At 39.4% G+C, this 25,025-nt stretch overlaps 1 protein-coding gene and 1 long non-coding RNA gene across 5 annotated transcripts in view; one reads left to right on the plus strand and one right to left on the minus strand.

Moving 5' to 3' along the window:
- LOC131383906 (uncharacterized) overlaps nucleotides 1-9,225 on the plus strand; it is an 84,796-nt gene extending 75,571 nt beyond the window's left edge. Inside the window, exon 4 of the long non-coding RNA XR_009214307.1 lies at nucleotides 8,772-9,225. This is a non-coding gene — a long non-coding RNA (uncharacterized LOC131383906). The remainder of the gene's footprint in view (nucleotides 1-8,771) is intronic.
- B3GALT1 (beta-1,3-galactosyltransferase 1) overlaps nucleotides 1-25,025 on the minus strand; it is a 594,483-nt gene that overhangs the window by 48,485 nt on the left and 520,973 nt on the right. For all 4 annotated transcript variants that reach the window (XR_009214306.1, XM_032755483.2, XM_058441454.1 and 1 more), the window contains exon 4: nucleotides 5,244-5,365. The gene's annotated coding sequence lies outside the window, so the exon portion shown is untranslated. The remainder of the gene's footprint in view (nucleotides 1-5,243; nucleotides 5,366-25,025) is intronic.

Raw genomic sequence — 25,025 nt, forward strand, 5'->3', positions numbered from 1 at the left:
GACTCCTTTATTATACAATCTCATAGTATTTCTCTAAATCAAAGCAAATAATAATAGCTAAGAATTATCACGTGCTTGCCAAGTTCGGGTGTCAAACACACTGCTAAATATTTTATAATTGTTATATCTAAATGTTATCTAATTAAAAATTAGAGAAATAGCCAGTATTATCATTCTTCTTTTCCAAGAGAGGAACCAGAGAACCTGGGTGATATGCTGAGAGCATATTCAGCAGTGTGATGAGTTTAGTGGATATTTGGTTCCCCCACTGGCCTGTGTACTTGGAATGAGCTGGGGCCACTGTTAACGGATCAGCACTGTTAGAGGACTGCCTGGCAAGTAGAATGTGTTCCATATGTACTTGTTGATTGAAATAATGAATATTCGAATGAGAAATGAACCAGGGCACATTTTAACATGAAAACTAACTGGGTATTCCTTTTGTTCTCTATACCAAATTAGTCACCTATGAGATTGTTTACAAAATTCTAGACAGCTGCTTGCAAATGAGAAAATGGCATCCCAATATTGGAGATGCTTTAGAGTATCCTCCACTCTTCATTTTAATGACCATCTGCTCCATTCCCAAATGAGGCACCAATTCAGTTTAATTTTACACACAGTTAAGAATGATTTTTTTTTAGTTCCAGTCCTTTTGGGGCTTCTAAAAGCACACACTTAGAAAATGCATACTCTCTGTTAGGTCCACACCAGCAGCTGTAACAAATAAGCCCTACATTTCTAAGCCTTAACACAATACGTGGTTATTTCTTATTTGTGTAGCAACCTAGCGTTGCTGCTTGGCCAGAAAGCTTTTCACCCGGTGATTTGGGAACCCAGACTTTCTTCACCCCATGGGGCCCCCACCTGGGGGGTCTCAGAGTTCCTTTACTGATGGCAGCAAGGCAAAAAGCACAGAGGAGGCATACCTCCTTCCTCAAAACCCTGGCTTCCAAATGAAGCATGTCACTTCTACTCATTTTGCACTGCTAGAAATTTATTATGTGGTCATGCCGAACTCTAAGGAAGGCTAGGAAATGCTGTCTATCTATATGCCCAGGAAGAAAAAAGAGAAAACACATTTGATTGAATCATCAGCATTCTCTGTCCCACCCTTGTCCTCATAGTACAATGCAGAGAGATGCTGTAAGATTAGTAAAAAGTGCCCTCGGGTAAGGGAAGAAGGAGCTTAATTTTCACTGTGGACATCTGAAAAGGCATGCGGAGGAGTGAATTTTGAGTGGGGCTTGAAGAATAAGCAAGTCCTTGATAGGAAGAGATGGCAACAGGCGTAACTGAGATGAAAACTAGTGCCAAGAGAGATGAGGTCTGAAGCCAGGTGGGAGTGAGAAGGTGAGAAGAAATGTATGCCTGTGCCTTGGTCTGTGTGTAGGCAACTCAGTCAAGTGTAAACATTATTTTAATAATCTCTTTGTCTTGGTTTTCCTTTGCTCCTTCTTTAAGTAATTAAATAACGAACAGAATTCCACCCTCCACCATGAGTATCTTGGTCACTAATGTGAAGACATGAAATAATTAGAGGGTGTGCTGTGTAAGAATTTTAATGTCATGGAAACTTCTACTTTCAAGACTGTGCTAATTACACAGGATGAGGGGGAACAAAGGGAATTATACAATCCCTGCACAATTAGCAGAGCACAGCTTGTTATAACCAGCTCTGTTTAGAGCCTCTTCTAAACCTGGATATGTAATAAATCAATATGTAGTAGTGACCTAGCAGTTATTTTTTAGGGAACTCTCAAATTTTGGAAATGCAGGATTTTTGGAATGTGAGATTTGGCCATTTTGGATTTGACTATAGGGATGGTACAGGAGACTTTTACATTCTAGTCTACATAATAAAGAGGAAAAAGCAGGGTCTTTAGAGGGAGAAGACCTCTTCCTTGGTCTGCCACTCGCTGGCTGGGTGATCATAACTTCTCTGAGCTGCTTCCTCCACTGTGTGGGGATAGGGGATAGTAATGCATATGAAAGCACCTAGCGCTAAGCCTAGACTATATTAAGGACATAATTTTAATTTTAGATCCATTTCCTTTCCCCTTCCCAACTTTCCTTTTCTTTAGTGAGATTTCACTCATCTCAAATAAAAATCCTTAAGACTTTAAGAACTGTACAAGAATGACTGTAATAACCGACAGATGTACTTCCTCTAATGCTACCAAACTGCAATAAAGGCAGTTATAATATCAGTGGCTCTATCTGAGCAGTGTCAAGGATAAAAAAATACCTTCCTAGGCTGGGTGCAGTGGCTCACGCCTGTAATCTCAGCACTTTGGGAGGACGAGGAGGGTGGATCACCTGAGGTCAAGAGTTTGAGACCAGCCTGGCCAACATGATGAAACCCTGTCTTTACTAAAAATATAAAAATTAGCTAGGCATGGTGGCACATGCCTGTAATTCCAGCTACTTGGGAGGCTGAGGCAGGAGAATCACTTGAACCTGGGAGGCAGAGTTCAAGTGAATTCTGATTCTTGAATTCACTTGATCTCTGCCACTGCACTCCAGCAGAGATCACGCCACTGCACTCCAGCCTGGGACACGAGTGAAACTCCGTCTCAAAAAAAAAAAAAAAAAAAAAAAAAAGTACCTTCCTTGTCAAATCTTATGAGGGGCTGACTCAGCTCTTCTTTTCTTCCAAAGAAGATAAACTGTGTATCATGCAATTTGCTTTCTGCTCGGGGGTTTTGTTTTGTTTGCAAACAAGATCTTAAGTGCAAAAGACTTAAACATTCAAGGGCCTATGATGAGTCCCATAAAAGTTGGGCTTTTCACTAGTTTCTATTGCCAGAATATTAGAAATTGATATGAAAAACTGAGAGCTTAAAAACTGCACAGTATTACATATGATTCAATTGCAAAGTGCTGTGAACTGCCCATCCCAAGCCTCAGCTATGAATGGCTTATACACCCAAGTGCATCTCAGTATTGACTGAAAGGATAGAGGCTCTTAGCTCTTGGGAAGGCATTAGGATTGCATTATCATATCAATAGCCCACATGCAAAGTTCTTGATAAAAACTATCATAATCCAGAGGCAGAGATAAAATATGAGAGTTTGATTTGTGTAAACAAATCAAAAGCATTTAGAGTCAAGCTACTTAATCTGTCTTAAAGCATTGCCGGGAATATAAACATCAGAACAGCCTGAGGCAGGCAGCCTGCAGTAGAAGAACTCTAATTTGCTACTTTTTCTTGCTTTGCTATAATCCAGCCATATTGGCTATCTTTCAATTTTACAAACCAGCGAAGCTTAACGCTTTTTGTTTTAAAGCCCCTAATAATAATAGTCAGGATAGTCTTCAGTTACGCTGCACTAACAAATAGCTTCCATATTTTAGTGGCTTAAGACAATTAAAGTCTGTTGTTTGCTCAGGTTACAGGTCCATTGTGGGTCCATGGGTGCTGGGGGTGGGGATGGAGAGGGGCACTCTGTTCTTTGCAGTCACACAGGCTCCAGGCTGAAGGAGAAAGCCACACCCTGAGCCACATCAGTCAGAATGCCATAGGGAAAGGGAGCTAGGGAGTCTTGCAACAGCAATTAAATACTCCAGCATGGAAGTGCCATAGATCCTTTCTACTCACAACTCACTGGTCATCCCACATCCCATGGCCCCAAGCTATTTGGTCCTTTCATGTGCCCAGAAGGGAAGGGAAGTGGGGAAAGCTGTCTTGACTCTCACACCTCCCCTAACCACCCTTTCTAAAGCAGGGTCCACCTCTTCACTACCTGAGCACCCTATTTGTCTTCTTCATAGTGCTTATTGCAATTTGTAATTGTATTATTTACTTATTTTCTGTTTTGTTTTTAGTCTGTTTGCTCCACTGGACGCTAAGATCCCTAAGGGGAAGTATTATTTATACCAGCAGGCTGATTCCATAAAGCTATTCTCAAAAGTACCCAATTGGCTTCATATATTTAAAATACTCAGTATGTTTGTCTTGAACTTGGAGAATCCTTATGAGTAAAATCTCATGTCTCTTAGTCTGTGTTCACCCATTTAGGCTGTGTGCTGACCCTGCCTCCACTGCTCCTCAGCAGAGGGTCCTCTTGCTACTCACTGTCAGGGGCTGAAACAAACTGCGCATTCCTTCCAATGCTGTCAGTAAGCGGAGGGAAAAAAACTATCAACTGAAACCTTACAGAAATCTCCAAAGGCTGTGAAAACCACCATATCCAGTGCAAATTACTATGAATTTTGTAAATAAGGACCAGGAGAGAGGAATTTTGTGAACTGGAGTTTTGTTGAACTTGGTTTTGGCAAATGAGCTCACAGGGAATTGGCTCAGAGCTACCCGCCACCTCCCACTAACAATTGTATTTCATGGTCCGATTCTGCTTGGCATTTTGAAGACACTCTGAAATAACTGTCAATTTCACAGACAAGGAAACTGTAGTTTAGAAAGGTTAAGTAAGTGGCCCAAAGTCACAGAGGCTGTGACGGGAAAGACAGGAGTGTCATCCAGGTGACCTCTTGCCAGTGCGGTGCTTCTTTCCCTGAATCACAGTCTGGATAGGCTGCAATCATTTTTTTTTTATTTAATGTGTCATTTAGTGTATAAAGGAATATTCTAAGTATTTATCTTGCTTTTTATCACTTTAAATAAAAACATTTTAACAATTATTGGCTATTTTAGAGACTCTTAATAACTGTACCATCATTTCCTATGCAAAATCCTATGAATTATTTTCAACTGAAATAAGAAATGATTGAAGCACAATTGCCTGTGGGATGAGTTTACTTCAGCAAAGAAGATTCAAGAATCAATTAGTGATGGCCTTGGAGAAATGGGTTTTAAATAGGAATTGTCTTAGGTCATCTAAAGCATATCTTTAGTTACCTAATAGTTTATCTTAAAAGAGGCCACCACTAAAATCAAAGGTTTCATAGACACTTGTAAGTATGAATTTTTTAAAAAGACACTTTTTTTTTAAGCTATGAGTTTTTTTCTCCTGTATCTTTCAGAATAAAGGCTTTTTCCTGCCCGTCCTACACATGTATCCTGGAACTTAAAATAAAATTAAATAAAAATTTTAAAAAAGAAATTAGGCTTTTATGGCAAGGATATTTTGCACACTATAGCAGGTAAACATTAATAAAGAAAAAAACCTAGACTTTTCTCTCTGCTCATTACTCCCTAGACACTGATTTCTGATTTTGTAGAGTTGCTGTTACTTTTCCTCGATGCTGGGCTGCATAACTGAGAAATGTGTTTCTCTCCTACCTGTTGGCTCCAGCGTGCTGTGTTTTCCTCCTTCTTACTACAAGTTCAGGAAATCAAGCATGGTCTCCATCTGTGTGAGGAGGAGATTCAAGGTGCCCGTGCCAGGAGCAAGCTGCATAGCCCTAAGTGGACACCAAGAAGAGAGAAAAATTTAGAAATAATTGAAATGAATTGGGTTCAGAGAAATGAAAACAGAACTGCCACTTTAAAAAAAATATTTCTATTTAAGTACAATACAATACAAAGAATGGCAAGTGGGTAGGCGTTGAATAGAGGTGGACTGAATGAAAAAAGAATTAAGAAATTAACCTCATTTAGGGTTTCAACTGGTACTAGGATTACAAACTCAGATGCCTTCAAGCCCATGCAGGTGGTATGAGTGAGCCAGCAGACTGGGTGTGAGGTAATAAGGAATGGTGGGCACTGTGATGAGCTAGTGAGCCCATGCCCCATCTGGGGCAGCTACTGCTCAGGTCTAGTTGATGATTTTGACTGATGCCACAAAGATAAACAGGCCCAATGATGTCACAACGTCCAATTTTTAGGGAAAAACAGAAATACAGATTTTTAAATGTGAAATATTTTGAGTTTTGTACTTTAGGATCTAATTTTAAAAATAAAACAAAACTGCACAGGTCAGACAAGGCTAAAACCAAAGCCCATGTGAGGGGTCAGGATTGGCACATGGATGGCCAGCTTTCACCTAAGGTCTACTGCAACATCGTAACTTTCCAAGTGATTGATAAAAAAGGTCCAGAGGGCCGAAGCTGCCTTTGGGCAGGGACATTTGGTTCATTCATGGCACAGCTGGGATTTTAGGCATGCGCACCTTCCCTTTCACTTAAGACCTTTTAGTGTCACTTATGACCACTCTGCCACTGGCTGAATCTGATCCAGACCTGTTTAAATAACAGGATGGAAGCCAAATAGACCTGCCTTCTATTGATCAGATTCTTGAGTCTAAAGCTATTGTATATAAAGCTTCATAATAAAAGGTGGAATGTTCTATTCTAACTGTTCCTGTATATCATCGAGTAAGTTCTGGGTAATGCTGAGTGACTGAAATGTGATGGGTCCTCCTATGAAATAAAACTCTTATTAAAGGCATTTGTTTGGGATGGTGTTTAAGCATTGTGGCCCCATGTGAAGAATATGGACAGAGGCACAAGTGGGTTCCAGTGGATCCATTTGCTGGTTCCAGTTTCTGTTAAAACACTCTCTGTTTCTATGATAATCAGTGTTGTGTGATGGGTAAGTGTATGGGTTGGGTTTTAGAGACTGACTCAGCCACTGATGATACTTAACCTCTCTAGGTCCTATGTGCAAAATCATGATAACGTACCTGAATCCTAGAGTTGTCATGAGGTTCAAATAAATGAATACATAGAAAGTGCTTAGGATGGTGCTTGCATAGGTAGTCATCAACGTTAGCTAGTATTTGTAACAACTACCAACATTTACTGAATGCCTACACCAAGTTACTTATACGTAGTATCTGTCATCATCTCCACAATCCTCTTAGTTTTGTATTATTACCTTCATTTTAATAACGAGAAAACATGACTGAGGGAGAGCAAGTCTATTGTTCAATGTCATCCTGGGATTAGTGGAGCTAGTGTTTGAACTTAGATCTACTCAGCCTAGACAGTTGATTAACCTACCTCTCCAGTGCCTTGTCATTTGTTCAATTGAAGACAAATTTCAGAACTTTAAAGGAGAGCAGGTCTATTTGGCCAAACACCAATTGCTTATCAAGTCAAATACCAAAGCAAAAGAGTCTCAGAAACAATCAGAAATATTGCGACACTTGGGAATCTTTTGCCTTATGTAAAAAATGTCTTATTCTAATAATGGGAGTGTACCATGTAAGTAAGCGTAAGACAGGAGAGCATGTAGTCAGGTTTTAGTCTGCAGGAACCCTCATTCTGCTCTTTAAAGTGCTATATCTCTTACTAGATTATTTGCTTAATATTGATAAAATAATGGAGGTAGCTTTTAAGAATTTAAACATGTACTGAATGTTGACATTGGAAAAATAGCACCTGAAAGATTTTACTTTACGACATTTTTAAAACATTTCCTTGCTTTTGTAGAATATACTATGGAAATAGTGGAATAAAACATAAACATTATTGAAATATATGAAGCCTTAATATGAAGCATCTTCTATAAAATATTATTGAACGAAGAAAAGGGAAGCAAGGAATGAAAGAAATGAGAAGTTACTGAATGCTGTCATGAGACAGACCCTATCCTAGGTATTATTATAGTCATCATAGCATTCACAGAGTGAAAAATAACCAAACCAGGGCCAAAAAAAAGGTGTGGAAAATGTGTAAATAGCTAACTCATTTTTCCATGGGCAGATGCAGGTTTAAAACTTAAATCTTACTTAGATATAACTTTTATCTTGAATATCCATTCTGTTTTGGGATTTTTCTTTTCACACATTAAAAAATAATTTTAGCAAAGCAGAGGCAGGAAAGGAGGGTGTCCTTTTAATGAAAATACTTAATTGCCATCAATGCAGGAAAATATTAACTAGAAAACGTATACATGCAAATTTTCTCTGCTTTAGAATGAACTGAACATTATCCTAAGAGATAATGACATCTATTCACAGGAATAATATAGAAAGTGGGAACGTATTGTACAAGAAAAGATGAAAAATATAAGCTACTTTCTTTAGTCTGATTTCTAAAGTGTAATTTTCGTACTTAAGTTAGAGGCACTGCAACTTTACAGAATATAAAATGCATCTACATTCAAATGTTGGTTTTAGAATACAAAATAATATTTCAAAGTCAAGTAGAAATGAATTTGTTCATTATCTACTCTTTTGGATAATTGCCATTATTGCTATTTCTTCTTGGGCAGATAATTGAAAATTGACTATATAAATTGTTGTGTTTTTCTGGGGAAATAGCTTAGACTCAACATTTGTCACCCACATTTTAATCTAGTTTACAATTTTACCAGGTCTAAAAATTATAGCTATTCTAGCACATTATTCCATTACATTTCATTAATATCACCCCTTCTTTTTAGCTTCATGTGGCAAAAAGGAATTTTGCCAGTGCTGTTTATGGCTGAGAAATCCATTCTTTCTGTGTACCGACTTGTGAGTGCTAGCTATGGGAGAATTTAGTGACATAATAGGATAAACAAGACAGTGATAATATTTGGACATGAGATTTAGTCTTCCCAGTTTTGCTACAGCCCTCTGTGGCAACAAAGGACTTTGTACTGTGGATCTCTAATGTCAGCATCTGGTTACATTTGATCCTGGTTTGTGTGTGGTCTGTTTGAGATAAAGGACTTAAATAAAGACCAACAGAATAAAACACAAAGCGCCACTGAGTTGCCCATTTATTAACTTATCAAGGTAAATTCTATGACTCATTAGGGAACCAGGTGGAGGCCATAGTTGATCTAATTAGTTAATGAATTTAGGAGAGAGAACAGAGGACTTTTGCTCTCTATGTTTCAATGATCATGAACTTAACTTTCAATTTCTCTTCATTGTAGGTGGGGTCACTTTGGGACTCTGAGATTCTCACACAGGAAGTTTATTGGAGCATGTTCTTAGGAACAACACCTGTCTCTGATGTGAGAGGAGAAAGAAGAAGGCAAAGGGAGAGTCTGAACCTTGATGCAGTCACAGCACAGAGCTGAGCTGACCCTGCAGGGAGCTCTGGAGCTGGGAAAGTTCTGCAGAGTCCAGTGGGTGCCAGGCCAGCTTGCATGGGCTTGGGCAGAGCTGGTGGTGCACACTTCTTCCCAGCTTCACATTCAATGACATCATGTTGATATCTTGAAACTGGTGGCACACACATTTATAACACAGTAATAGGCAATGCTAGAAACCAGGGGTTCTCCCACTTCCCTTGCCTAGAAAGCTGGTTTGCCAGAAAACCCACAGTGAAGAAAGATTGCTTCCATATCTCTGTGCCCAAATTCATGCAATAAATTATTTGTTGTTGTTGTTGTTGTTGTTTTTGAGATAGAATCTCACTCTGCCACCCAGGCTGGAGTGCAGTGGCGTGATCTCGGCTCACTGCAACCTCCATCTCCCACGTCCAAGCAATTCTTCTATCTCAGCCTCTCGAATAGCTGAGACTACAGGTGTGTACCACCAAGCCTGGCTAATTTTTTTTTTTTTTTTTTTTTTTAGTAGAGATGGGATTTCACCGTGTTAGCCAGGATGTTCTCGATCTCCTGACCTCGTGATCCGCCCGCCTCAGCCTCCCAAAGTGCTGGGATTACAGGCGTGAGCCACCGCTCCCAGCCCCCGTAAATTCTTAATTGTTAGCAGTGCCACAGTAGAAGGAATTCTATACAATAATCCTAAGTCTTGTATTGTTATAGCTTCTTTAGGCCAAGCCTCCTCTGTTCTACCAAGTATTAATCTAATCTCAGGATTTCTATCCCTGCCATGCTATCAGTGATTTTTCTTACTGCCTTTCTGAAAGAGGCAACTAAGCTCCCATGAAAATGGAACAATCTCTTTAAGATACAACTTAGTGATATGACTCCAAAGCCCAAGTGACAGAGTTATCAAAGAAGTATTTAATAAGTACTAGTAATGATCAAACAATATCCTGAATAAAGTACTTAGAAAGAAAAAAACAAACCCAGCTGAAATGGTTTTGTTTAAATGTATTGCTATGCCTTTACTTGTAAACATGGTCATTCATACTAATGAAGTAGAATAACAATAATTATGGCATGTATTTGTTTAATGAAGTCATAAAATATTTTTGCAGCCAGTTTAGGGTGCAGAAGGTAGGAGAAGATTTTAGATACATTAGCCAAGAATTCAACCAAAGAATTTCAGTTAAAATCACTCCAGCTATTTTAAAAGTTGATTTTAAACTTAGTCCATCCTGAGAAGGATATTGCTGTATGCAATTCAATATCCAATTGCTGTATGCAAATACTATTATCTTTCGGAAATTCAGAGAGTTGGTATGGGAGAGTTCACCATTAGCTTGGGTAGCAGAAATATTTAAGGGTACTATTCTAAACAAAGCTGCACATGTATCAGAGTTCTTTCTTCTTCTGAGCTCTTTATAGAAAAAGGCAACTAAAGGAAGATCCAAGATTTGACAGGCAGAGATTATACAGAATTTCTTCTCAGCTTTGCACCTTACATCCTATACCCATATTAACACCTGGCAATGTAGTAATTGCAAAAACATCAGTTAGGCAATCAATTTAGGAAAAAGAAATAGGCATAAAATGGGGGAGAAGTTGTCCTGATTTTAAACAGGCTAGAATGTGGAAACTCAATAAGACAAGCATGGATGATTCTGAAATTTAGCGATTAAAAAGTGACTCAATATTGACTATATCTATTCTATCGGCTACCACATTTCTATAACAAGCATCAAAGAAGAGAGAAAGTGAGGACTCCAACAAATATTCTTCCATGACATAAAATCATTGGGAGCAAACTGTCTTATACATCACAACTCAGCACAGAGTCTATTTCAATATCTTCTTAAATGAATTGATGAGATATAGCTAGGGCCACATTTGGATTCTGTAATCAGTTTCTTACTTCCTCTCCTGTTATATTCATTGCTTCATTCAAAAAAACTGTGTTATTTTCTGTACTATCATATTCTACCAGGGGCTGGGGATACAGGGAATCTTTTGTCTTTCTGGAGACAGATATCATCCAGATAATAAAGTATAGTCATGGAGATAAAAAACAGAGGGACCGGCCGGGCGCGGTGGCTCACGCTTGTAATCCCAGCACTTTGGGAGACCGAGGCGGGCGGATCACGAGGTCAGATTGAGACCACGGTGAAACCCCATCTCTACTAAAAATACAAAAAAGTAGCCGGGCGTGGTGGCGGGCGCCTGTAGTCCCAGCTACTCGGAGAGGCTGAGGCAGAAGAAGGGTGTGAACGCGGGAGGCGGAGCTTGCAGTGAGCCGAGATTGCGCCACTGCACTCCAGCCTGGGCGACAGAGCAAGACTCCATCTCAAAAAAACAAAAAAAGAAACAACAAAAAAAAACCAGAGGGACCCTGAACTGTGGTGTGGTGGTGGTGGTGGTGGTGTGTGTGTGTGTGCATGTATGTCTTGGTGTGTGATTAAATGCATTTTTCTCTTGAATGAGGTATTCAGGATACTGATAATTAAGAGCAAAGCTTCCCTTTTTTGGACTGTAAAATATAAATCCAGTTACTGTTTCTGCTGATCAAACAGGGGATATTGAGAGGATGAAGGAATGTAGCCTGGAGCCCTAAAAATAATCTGGCCTATTTTTCCTGATTTTAAACTGAAATACATCTGAGCCAGTCTTTCAACAATTCAGCAATATTTTTATTTTCCTTTTACATGGAATTCACATGCTAGGTCCTGAGGACTGAAAGAGGAATGGAGAAAACCCAAGCTGTTCTCAAAGTCTTACTAAGCGATACATTCCAAATATCTGGTATACCATGAGCTTTTTAAAATTTTGATGTAATTTTATAATGCCATTCAGGAATATAAATGTTCTAATTTATATCTACCTATAAAATTTTAGCCTAGATAAATGAGTTGTTTCACAAATAATTTTGGTAGAACATGCATTTACCTTTATAACAAGCAAACAGAACAATGGGATAGATCCTTGTTCATGTCTGGCTGTCAAACTTTTTAGATACAGCTTTAGGTTTCTGCCTTTACAGATGGAAGAAACTAGTTCTTAAAATTAAGTCCATTCCAGGGCATATGTGCAAAGGAGTTTTGGAAAGTCTATATATTGACTGAGTCTACTTCTGCCCAGCTGGATTTCTCAGGTCATGCTCAGCATATCTTGCAAACACTGTTACAGGAAACTATGCCTTGTAAGCTCATGGAATTTGAACATGACTTCTGATTTTACCACAGGATCTCTGCAGCCAGTTAGCTCCAGTGAGAAATGACACTGACCATCTGTGGGGGGCAGTTGTTTTGCTTTTGCTTATTTTTCTATAGGCATTTTGTTCTAGATCAGTCTTTTTGGAAATGGATATTGTATCTATTGATAGGGAAAAAGGGTGAGAGAATAGTCCAACATCTGTACACATGTATCACCACCACTGAAAAACAGCAAAACAAAACCAAGAGCTTAATGATTATGCCCTACGGACAGTTAAAACAGCAATAGTATCTCTTAATTTAAAGGATGGTATCTTGACCTGTTATGTGCTTGGAAAACAATCCTCCTCCTGACTTAAGTGGTTCTCCATTATATATCCAGGAATTATATATCCAGGAATATTTGATACAGATGCTGGCAGCTGTATTGACCAGAGAGGCATAACAGGGAAACTGCAGCAGCCCCCAGAAGGTAGGAGATTGGGAGGTGGCACTTACAAAGAAGCCACCCTTTGCCCTTAATCAATTGTACTGGATGGGGATTTGTATTTTGCAAACATCAATGAAATCAATGAGATCTTGAACGAGAATTGATCAAGATCAAGGAGATTTGTTGAAGTTGTACATGGCAAGCAATAGTCCTAGTATAAGAGTATGGTGCCCTTTCCTCTGAAGCATAAAGTTCTTTTCTCACCATAGGTTTTTATTGATGAGCATTAGAAAGTGAACAGAAAATGCATACCTGTTACTTCCAAATTGGACACATTTTCCTTAGTAGACCTTCGAAAGAAAAAGGGAGTTAAATCTGCCCCTGTGAAATGTTCCCCATGCCTTGGCTAAGTTGTGAGATAAATCAGTTTAGAAATGCCATGAGTAGACAGAGAAATGGTTAGAACTCATGATCAAAAACACAAGTCCTTTGATTGGAAAACAAAGATAGGTAAAGCCTGTAGACTGAAGATCCCAGAAGAACTTGATCTGAATGTCAGATATCAAGTAATAGGTTTATAAATCAAGAAATAGGTTTACAAATCAAGAAACAGGTTTATAAATCAAGAAATAGGTTTATAAATCAGGAAATAGGTTTATAAAAGAAGACTTACAATTTTCATTACAATTAGGCTACATGAATGCAATTTTATACCTATTCAGTACTTTGATTAATGCTATTTTTTCCAGGTTTTTTGATCTAGAATCTCTTCTTTGCTAAGCACCTAGGATGCCACTTCTTGCTACCTCCACAGCAATATATCACCTGGACAGCTTGCCACTCTTTGTTGCCAAGAACTTCTCTGATGTTTAGGCAGCCCATTCTGGTACTGAGAACACAGTGAATGAGCTACATCCTCCTGCTTTCTTCTTCTATTATTACTTTTACCTGATTTCTTCCCAGGAGGAAGCTGTACATTTTAACAGGACAGATAGGAGGAAAAGCAACTATTTTTCTGCCGAGATAACAATCGACAACTTGGGGTAGTATGTGCAGAGTTTTTCTGGAGTTCTATTAAAAATTATCTGATAAGCTGCCTTTGGGTCTGTGTGTTGTTTTCTTTGTGTGGGGCAAGCAGTGGGATCTATGAGGCTGAGCAAGCTTAGTTGGATGTTAAACTTAGGTAGTAAACAATGACATACTTTGTAATACACAGATGGCTGGAATGGTCAATGTTGGAGTTAAAATTTACATTAAGATTCCTGCTGCTGCCTCTATTTATTAAACTTGGCACAACAGTAACCCCAAAGATATGATATCTTAAGCAGTCAATCTGTTCCTTCTTCTTTGTCTGGCTCCTAAATACCAATCTGTTCACTTTTCTCTTTCAATGAAAAAACAAAGGGTGAAGCCAAGATGGCCGAATAGGAACAGCTCCAGTCTACAGCTCCCAGTGAGAGTGACGCAGAAGATGGGTGATTTCTGCATTTCCAACTGAGGTACTGGGTTCATCTCACTGGGGAGTGTCAGAAAGTGGGTGCAGGACAGTGGGTGCAGTGCACTGAGCGTCAGCCGAACCAGGGCGAGGCATCGCCTCACCCGGGAAGCACAAGGGGTCAGGGAATTCCCTTTCCTAGTCAAAGAAAGAGGTGACAGAAGGCACCTGTAAAATCGGGTCACTCCCACCCTAATACTGCGCTTTTCCAACAGTCTTAGCAAACCGCACACCAGGAGATTATATCCCGTGCCTGGCTCGCAGGGTCCTATGCCCACAGAGCCTCGCTCTTTGCTAGAAGAGCAGTCTGAGATCAAACTGCAAGGCAGCAGCGAGGCTGGGGGAGGGGAGCCCGCCATTGCCGAGGCTTGAGTAGGTAAACAAAGTGGCCAGGAAGCTCGAACTGGGTGGAGCCCACTGCAGCTCAAGAAGGCCTGCCTGCCTCTGTAGACTCCACCTCTAGGGGCAGGACATAGCCAAACAAAAGGCAGCAGAATCCTCTGCAGACTTAAATGTCCCTGTCTGACAGCCTTGAAGAGAGTAGTGGTTCCCCCCAGCATGCAGCTGGACATCTGAGAACGGACAGACTGCCTCCTCAAGTGGGTCCCTGAACCCCGAGTAGCCTAACTGGGAGGCACCTCCCAGTAGGGGCAGACTGACACCTCACACAGCTGGGTATTCCTCTGAGACAAAAATTCCAGAGGAACGATCAGGTAGCAACATCTGCTGTTCACCAATATCCACTGTTCTGCAGCCTCCACTGCTGATACCCAGGCAAACAGGGTCTGGAGTGGACCTCCAGCAAACTCCAACAGAACTGTAGCTGAGGGTCCTGTCTGGTAGATGGAAAACTAACAAACAGAAAGGACATCCACACCAAAACTCCATCTCTACGTCACCATTATCAAAGACCAAAGGTAGATAAAACCACAAAGATGGGGAAAAAACAGCAGAAAAACTGGAAACTCCAAAAATCAGAGTGCCTCTCCTCCTCCAAAGGAACGCAGCTCTTCACCAGCAATGGAACAAAGTTTGACAGAGAATGACTTTGACGAGTTGAGAGAAGAAGGCTTCAGACGATCAAACTACTCTGAGCTAAAGGAGTAAGTTCGAACTCATGGCAAAGAAGGTAAAAACCTTGAGAAAACATTAGATGAATGCCTAACTAGAATAACCAATGCAGAGAAGTCCTTAAAGGACCTGATAGAACTGAAAACCAAGGGACGAGGACTACATGACGAATGCACAAGCCTCAGTAGCTGATTTGATCAACTGGAAGAAAGGGTATCAGTGATGGAGATGAAATGAATGAAATGAAGTGAGAAGAGAAGTTTAGAGAAAAAAGAACAAAAAGAAACGAACAAAGCCTCCAAGAAATATGGGACTATGTGAAAAGACCAAATCTACGTCTGATTGGTGTACCTGAAAGTGACAGGGAGAATGGAACCAAGTTGGAAAACACTCTGCAGGATATTATCCAGGAGAACTTCCCCAATCTAGCAAGGCAGGCCAACATTCAAATTCAGGAAATACAGAGACCACGACAAAGATACTCCTCGAGAAGAGCAACTCCAAGACACATAATTGTCAGATTCACCAAAGTTGAAATGAAGGAAAAAATATTAAGGGCAGCCAGAGAGAAAGGTCGGGCTACCCACAAAGGGAAGCCCATCAGATTAACAGCTGATTTCTTGGCAGAAACTCTACAAGCCAGAAGAGAGTGGGGGCCAATATTCAATTCACAGAATTGGAAAAAACTACTTTAAAGTTCATATGGAACCAAAAAAGAGCCCACATTGCCAAGTCAATCCTAAGCCAAAAGAACAAAGCTGGAGGCATCATGCTGCCTGACTTCAAACTATACTACAAGCCTATAGTAACCAAAACAGCATGGTACTGGTACCACAACAGAGATATATACCAATGGAACACTACAGAGCCCTCAGAAATAATGAATTTTCAACCCAGAATTTCATATCCAGCCAAACTAAGCTTCATAAGTGAAGGAGAAATAAAATCCTTTACAGACAAGCAAATCCTGAGTGATTCTGTCACCACCAGGCCTGCCCTAAAAGAGCTCCTGAAGGAAGGACTAAACATGGAAAGGAACAGCCAGTACCAGCCACTGCAAAAACATGCCAAATGTAAAGACCATCAAGGCTAGGAAGCAACTGCATCAACTAATGAGCAAAATAACCAGCTAACATCGCAATGACAGGATCAAATTCACACATAACAATATTAACCTTAAATGTAAGTGGGCTAAATGCTCCAATTAAAAGACACAGACTGGCAAATTGGATAAAGAGTCAAGATCCATCAGTGTGCTGTATTCAGGAAACCCATCTCATGTGCAGAGACACACATAGGCTCAAAATAAAGGGATGATGGAAGATCTACCAAGCAAATGGAAAAGAAAAAAAGAGGCAGGGGTTGCAATCCTAGTCTCTGATAAAACAGACTTTAAACCAACAAAGATCAAAAGAGACAAAGAAGGCCATTACATAATGGTAAAGGGATCAATTCCACAAGAAGAGCTAACTATCCTAAATATATATGCACCCAATACAGGAGCACCCAGATTCATAAAGCAAGTCCTTAGAGACCTACAAAGAGACTTAGACTCCCACACAATAATAATGGGAGACTTTAACACCCCACTGTCAACATTAGACAGGTCAAGGAGACAGAAAGTTAACAAGGATATCCAGGAATTGAACTCAGCTCTGCACCAAGCAGACCTAATAGACATCTACAGAACTCTCCACCCCAAATCAACAGAATATACATTCTTCTCAGCACCACATTGCACTTATTCCGAAATTGACCACTTAGTTGGAAGTAAAGCTCTCCTCAGCAAATGTAAAAGAACAGAAATTATAACAAACTGTCTATCAGACCACAGTGCAATCAAACTAAAACTCAGGATTAAGAAATTCACTCAAAACCGCTCAACTACATGGAAACTGAACAACCTGCTCCTGACTGACTACTGGGTACATAATGAAATGAAGGCAGAAATAAAGATGTTCTTTGAAACCAATGAGAACAAAGACACAACATACCAGAATCTCTGGGACACATTCAAAGCAGTGTGTGGAGGGAAATTTGTGGCACTAAATGCCCACAAGAGAAAGCAGAAAAGATCTAAAATTTGACACCCTAACATCACATTTAAAAGAACTAGAGAAGCAAGAGCAGACACATTGAAAAGCTAGCAGACGGCAAGAAATAACTAAGATCAGAGCAAAACTGAAGGAAATAGAGACACAAAAATCCCTTCAAAAAATCAATGAATCTAGGAGCTGGTTTTTTGAAATGATCAACAAAATTGATAGACCGCTAGCAAGACTAATAAAGAAGAAAAGAGAGAAGAATCAAATAGACACAATAAAAAATGATAAAGGGGATATCACCACCGATCCTACAGAAATACAAATTACCATCAGAGAATACTATAAACACCTCTATGCAAATAAACTAGAAAATCTAGAAGAAATGGATAAATTCCTCGACACATACACCCTCCCAAGACTAAACCAGGAAGAAGTTGAATCTCTGAATAGACCAATAACAGGCTCTGAAATTGAGGTAATAATTAATAGCTTACCAACCAAAAAAAGTCCAGGACCAGATGGATTCACAGCCGGATTCTACCAGAGGTACAAGGAGGAGCTGTTAGCATTCCTTGTGAAACTATTCCAATCAATAGAAAAAGAGCGAATCCTCCCTAACTCATTTTATGAGGCCAGCATCATCCTGATACCAAAGCCTGGCAAAGACACCACAAAAAAAGAGAATTTTAGACCAATATCCCTGAAGAACATAGATGCAAAAATCCTCAATAAAATACTGGCAAACCGAATCCAGCAGCACATCAAAAAGCTTATCCACCATGATAAAGTGGGTTTCATCCCTGGGATGCAGGGCTGGTTCAACATATGCAAATCAATAAACATAATCCAGCATATAAACAGAACCAACAACAAAAACCACATGATTATCTCAACAGATGCAGAAAAGGCCTTTGACAAAATTCAACAACACTTCATGCTAAAAACTCTCGATAAATATTGATGGCATGTATCTCAAAATAATAAGAGCTATCTACGACAAACCCACAGCCAATATCATACTGAATGGGCAAAAACTGGAAGCATTCCCTTTGAAAACTGGCACAAGACAGGAATGCCCTCTCTCACCACGCCTGTTCAACATAGTGTTGGAATTTCTGGCCATGGCAATCAGGCAGGAGAAGGAAATAAAGGGTATTCAATTAGGAAAAGAGGAAGTAAAATTGTCCCTGTTTGCAGATGACATGATTGTATATCTAGAAAACCCCATCGTCTCAGCCCAAAATCTCCTTAAGCTGATAGGCAACTTCAGCAAAGTCTCAAGATACAAAATCAATGTGCAAAAATCACAAGCATTCCTATACACCAATAACAGACAAACAGCCAAATCATGAGTGAACTCCCATTCACAATTGCTTCAAAGAGAATAAAATACCTAGGAATCCAACTTACAAGGCACGAGAGGGACCTCTTCAAGGAGAACTACAAACCACTGCTCAATGAAATAAAAGAGGATACAAACAAATGGAAGAACATTCCATGCTCATAGGTAGGAAGAATCAATATTGTGAAAATGGCCATACTGCCCAAGGTAATTTATAGATTCAATGCCATCCCCATGAAGCTACCAATGACTTTCTTCACAGAATTGGAAAAAACTACTTTAAAGTTCATATGGAACCAAAAAAGAGCCCACATTGCCAAGTCAATCCTAAGCCAAAAGAACAAAGCTGGAGGCATCATGCTGCCTGACTTCAAACTATACTACAAGCCTATAGTAACCAAAACAGCATGGTACTGGTACCACAACAGAGATATATACCAATGGAACACTACAGAGCCCTCAGAAATAATGCCGCATATCTACAACCATCTGATCTTTGACAAACCTGACAAAAACAAGAAATGGGGAAACGATTCCCTATTTAATAAATGGTGCTGGGAAAACTGGCTAGCCATATGTAGAAAGCTGAAACTGGATCCCTTCCTTACACCTTATACAACAATTAATTCAAGATCGATTAAAGACTTCAATGTTAGACCTAAAACCATAAAAGCCCTAGAAGAAAACCTAGGCAATACCATTCAGGACATAGGCATGGGCATGGACTTCATGTCTAAAACACCAAAAGCAATGGCAACAAAAGCCAAAATTGACAAATGGAATCTAATTAAACTAAAGAGCTTCTGCACAGCAAAAGAAACTACCATCAGAGTGAACAGGCAACCTACAGAATGGGAGAAAATTTTTGCAATCTACTCATCTTTCAAAGGGCTAATATCCAGAATCTACAATGAACTCAAACAAATCTACAAGGAAAAGATAAACAGCCCCATCAAAAAGTGGGCAAAGGATATGAACAGACACTTCTCACAAGACATTTATGCAGCCAAAAGACACAGGAAAAAATGCTCATCATCACTGGCCATCAGAGAAATGCAAATCAAAACCACAATGAGATACCATCTCACACCAGTTAGAATGGCCATCATTAAAAAGTCAGGAAACAACAGGTGCTGGAGAGGATGTGGAGAAATAGGAACACTTTTACACTGTTGGTGGGACTGTAAACTAGTTCAACCATTGTGGAAGTCAGTGTGGAGATTCCTCAGGGATCTTGAACTAGAAATACCATTTGACCCAGAAATCCCATTACTGGGTATATACCTAAAGGATTATAAATCATGCTGCTATAAAGACACATGCACATGTATGTTTACTGTGGCACTATTCACAATAGCAAAGACTTGGAACCAAGCCAAATGCCCAACAATGATAGACTGGATTATGAAAATGTGGCACATATACACCATGGAATAGTAGGCAGCCATAAAAATGATGAGTTCATGTCCTTTGTAGGGACATGGATGAAGCTGGAAACCATCATTCTCAGCAAACTATCGCAAGGACAAAAAACCAAACACCGCATGTTCTCACTTATAGGTGGGAATTGAACAATGAGAACACATGGACACAGGAAGGGGAACATCACACACCGGAGCCTGTTGTGGGGTGGGGGGAGAGGGGGAGGGATAGCATTAGGAGATATACCTAATGTTAAATGATGAGTTGATGGGTGCAGCACACCAACATGGCACATGTATACATATGTAACTAACCTGCACATTGTGTACATGTACCCTAAAACTTAAAGTATAATAAAATAAAATAAAAAAAAAATAAAGAAATTTTGAGGCTGGGCATGGTGGTTCATGCCAGCCCTTTTGGAGGCCGAGGCTAGCAGATCACTTGAAGTCAGGAGTTCGAGACCAGCTTGGGCAACATGGTGAAACCCTGTCTCTACTAAAAATACAAAAATTAGCTGGGCGTGGTGGTGCCCACCTCTAATCCCAGCTACTTGGGAGTCTGAGGCAGGAGAATGTCTTGAACCCGGGAGGTTGCAGTGTGCCGAGATCACACCACTGTACTCCAGCCTGGGCAGCAGAGTGAGACTCCATCTCAAAAGACAGTTTGAGAAGAGTCATAAATCAGGGCGAATGTGTGTATACTTCGTGTAATACATATTCCCCTGGAAAAAAGTGGTCATAAATACAAAAGGACCTGTGAAATATGCCTCCATTAAAGTAAAATACAACTCTTTCATGGGGCTAAATGCCTACCCTAGAACTGCTCACTACTCAATAGGATTGTGCTGTGTGTGACAGAACGAGAGTGTGAATGGGTCAGTAAGAGTGTACTTTATATAAAAAAAGTATTCCTTAGGAGAGTTTTGGATAAATGGACTGAATGTTCTTTCATTTATGAGGCTTTTGCTTAGGAAGCCAGTGATGCCAAGTATGCACAGCAAAACCATCTGCTAAAGGTCAAAGGGACGGGTGAGCTGCTACATACAAGCCCCTGTTTTGATGAGGCTCCGCAGAATCACAGCACCAGCGTATTTCTCCCCTTCCTTACCTGGAAGACTGCAGATACCTTAAATCATCCAGAATCCAACAACATTATTTTCCAAAAACAATAGAGCTACGCCTGTTGTGAAATCTCAGGGACGACAGAAAACTCCACATAGGCCCACACTATACCACTGCCACAGCAAGTTTTTATTTTTGTAAAGTAATGATCAATTTATGTATAAATGATTACAGTATTTGAGATCCAAGATCCTTGGAAAATCTGATGTTGCAATCAAAACATAATTGAGCTGTTTTGGAATAGGAAGTCTATTTGTTCTTCAAAATGCATAAGTATCTAAAAATTAAATGATGACCCATTTAGCCATCTTGTTTAGTGCACTATTGCTTCACCGCAGTTTTTTTAAGGATTGGCTCTAAGTAGACTTTCCTGTTTGATGGAAAGTTTCTGTATTCTGAAACCATTCCCCTGCCCAAGGTGTGTGTGTGTGTGTGTGTGTGTGTTAGGGCCAAATGAACATTGTCAGCAGTGATGAATTAATTAATTTTCTCAAGTTACCTCACAATCCATCTACACATCAATCATTTTTTGCAGCCTAAATAACATATGTGTAGGTACTGTTATTTTTTCCAATGTGAATATATACCTTTGTGATAAAAACATACTAATTTATTTAAAAGTGTTGTCAACTTCATTGTACATTTTTGTTATTGCTATTTTTCAATCCATCGATTGAAAAAACATAGCAACTATCTATGGGCAATCAGAACACTTTAAAAGTTAAGAAAGAGTTGTCCTTCTTGGATTAGATGCATTGCTCTAACCTGGGGTAATGTATTTCAAGAGTTACTAATAAAATAATTGTAACAAGGGCTTAATAGGGGCATGAATACAATGGAGGTATGATAGACATAATAGGATTTTCAATTATGAATGAGTTCCATTATAAGAATCATTAAGCCATTTGGTTATATTAAGATGAAATGTTTAGGCTTAGCCCCAAAGTAAAACACTTGCAAAACAATAGGTATTACCTCTGGGGATAAAAGTGAAATTGTGTGAGGAGCTGGTGGTGCACAGGGATTTCTTTTCATTCTCTAGACCTCTGTATTGTTTGAGGTGTTTACAACAATCATGCATTCAAATATTGCTTTATAATTTAAAAAATGATGAAAAACAACCACACAAAATGAGATCAATAGCCTATTTGGGGGCCAGTGAGGTGCTGGCTCCAGGGCCCCTCTCTCAGATCTGTTTTCTTCCACAAGGCTTAAGTTCAGATGCTGAGAATGTTTTCATTGCTTGTAACTTCAGAGGCTGCCCCCCAAATTGACAATCATGTTCACCACATGCTAAGTCCGTGTGCTGGACACTTCACAATGAAGTCTGTTTGAGCTCACAGGGAGGGCTGCAGTACAAGTTGTCATCTCAATACATCACTTGTAGTGTGGCTACAGGTCTACAGTATATCCCCACCCAACTGTGCCCTGTGGCACAGCTGCCTATGTGTGCAGAGAGAAATAATGATTCTTGCCTCCTGCCTCCAAACATGTGAAGGGATAGCCCAGAAAGCTTGTATAAAATCCCAGTCTGTCAGACACCAGGAGATTGTAGTTGGCTGATCCATGGTGGCTTCTCCTCAGTGTAACTCTATGACAGATGGTATTTGGTGTTAGGGATGCACCGAAATCATGTGACATTTAATGCCTTTAAACTTGAGAGGCTGTAGCAAATTCCATGCAACACTTGCTAATAGGCTAAATCAATCTAAAATACTTGAAATTCTTTCCCCACAAATGTTGCCATGCTGAATTACTCCAGGTTAAGTGTTGTCATGTTGTATTATGGCATGACATTCAGGTAACTCATGATAGCAAATAAAAACATTTATGTCCTTTAGAAAATTTAATGGAAAGCAAATGCACTATTATTTTTTTCTGAAGAATCCAGCCAGATTTTAATAATGCATTATTTGCTACTTGACAAAACACACTCTTGCCTAGATTGCATATTCAAAGTACAGTGTTGAATACTGTACTGCAAACATCAGGGCCTGGGGCTTTGACAATATAGGTCCTTCAGGGCAATAGTGAAAATAAAGCCAGTTGAATGAGACCAGTCTTTGATGTGAAGTGAATGAAAATATCACAAATATAAGACTCAAGTTTCTCATTTTATGTTTAAGCTAGATCTTTAAATTTAAAGTGTGGTCTGGAGGAAATGAATTATTTAAAATGAAGATTCACATTTTTTTCTTCCATCTCCTATGTCTACAATGATTTCTCTTACTCATTCAGAGAGAATACAAACAAAATGGGGTGAATTTTCCAGGGATGGGTTCTTTGATAGACGACAAATACACATCAACTGGTTTTGTTTCCACTATTGCTCTGAAGCATCTATATTCAGAGCCTCAGGCCCAGATGTTTGCAGTATAGTATTCAAGACTAAGTCTATAACTATGCATTCTAGCCAAAAGCCTGTTTTGTCAAGTACTAAATAATGCATTTACTCATTATTTACATGTCTGATTGGCCCCTTCACCTTTTACCCTGATGAATTTCTGTCAAATAGAAACAACCCTCAATGGATATATTCACTGAGTGGCTCTTTTGAAATCATTTCTCATGTTTGGTTTCCAAACATGGGTGTTTAGACACTGTCTCCTTTCTACAAATGCTTTCTCTAGACTCTGCCTGTCAAAGCTAAATGAGCGTGGGACCTCTAGGCGAAGACGTGAAAGCTGTCCATCTACGCTCTTTATGGTCTCTAAGGACTCACCAAGAACTGGTCTCATTCAGACAATTGCTCATCCCCAGTCACTGACAGAGACAAGGATCAACAGACTTTTTTTGGTTCCTCAGTGGAAACCTCTCTTTTGTGAAACTGAAAAGATGAGTTTAAATAGTGTGAGGCCAAGTTTCCAAAGGCTGTCCAATAGTGAGGAATCATTTCAAAGTCTCAAGGATCTGTGGTCAGGTAGGGAAGCTGAGATGCAGATAGTACTAGGCAGATAGTACTTTTAGTGTATTAAGTACTTTCTTTTAGGTTGGAACTTAATTGTATTTGTATGTCTTTATGCTTTATTTGACTTTGCTCTGTTGGGAAGAAAGTTTCAGGGGAAGATTGTGAACAGGGTAGAGTGATAATGGGTGTGGGGAAGGTAGTTCAGGTGTGAGTTTTTCCTTCCTGAACATTTTACTTAATGGGTAAGAAAGTGTTCCAGAGATTATTTGATCATGGGGATAAATAATCTTGGGGTTTCAAATTTTTGGAGGCATCATACAAAGATGCTGAGCACTGACTATTCTGGGAGCTACTTGTATATTCCATGTTTCTCCTCTGGGGCTTCCTGTCTCAATGATTTTATGTCCATAAAATAAAATGATGGGAAAAGTTTAATTGGACTGCATTAGAGCTAATAGTGAAATTCTATCTTTCACTCAGCAGGAACTTTTTATATTCATTCAACAAATGTCTACTGAGAATAGATTCATGTCAGGTCCTATTTTAGGCACTTGGAATAAATTAGTGTACAAAACAGATAAAAATCCCTGCTCTGGTGAAGCATATGTTCCAGCGAAGAGAAACTATGTGTATACATATGTGTGTATATACACTTTGCATTAATAGAACTTTTATTGAAGTCAGACAGAAATTTTGTTAAAACTAAGAACCGTTGTCTGTGGGTATGGAACACATTTCACATTTCATGAAGTAATTAGATTGCCCTTTAACATTTGCCTTAAAACTTGCCCCTCATTTCTTAATGAGATTACAACCTCTTCACAGCTTGACAGGAACAGGCACCAGGCACAAGAAATAAAACCAAGAGCCATTTAGAGTGCTCTAGAAAGCATGACTTCTCAAAACTTAAAATCGGGTTTAATGATTTGGTTTGAAACAATTGTTCAAACTCTCTGTTTATATGTGCTGGATAATCACCACTATTTTTAGGAAAAGTTAGTATAGTAAAAACAATCCTTTGCAATATATTGTGCTAATTTTTCTTGGTTTCTGAAGATGACAGTCTCTTCAAGAGTTGATTTTGGTAT

This window comes from Hylobates moloch, unplaced genomic scaffold (assembly GCF_009828535.3).
Source record: "Hylobates moloch isolate HMO894 unplaced genomic scaffold, HMol_V3 SCAFFOLD_1, whole genome shotgun sequence".
Classification (NCBI taxonomy): Eukaryota; Metazoa; Chordata; class Mammalia; order Primates; family Hylobatidae; genus Hylobates; species Hylobates moloch.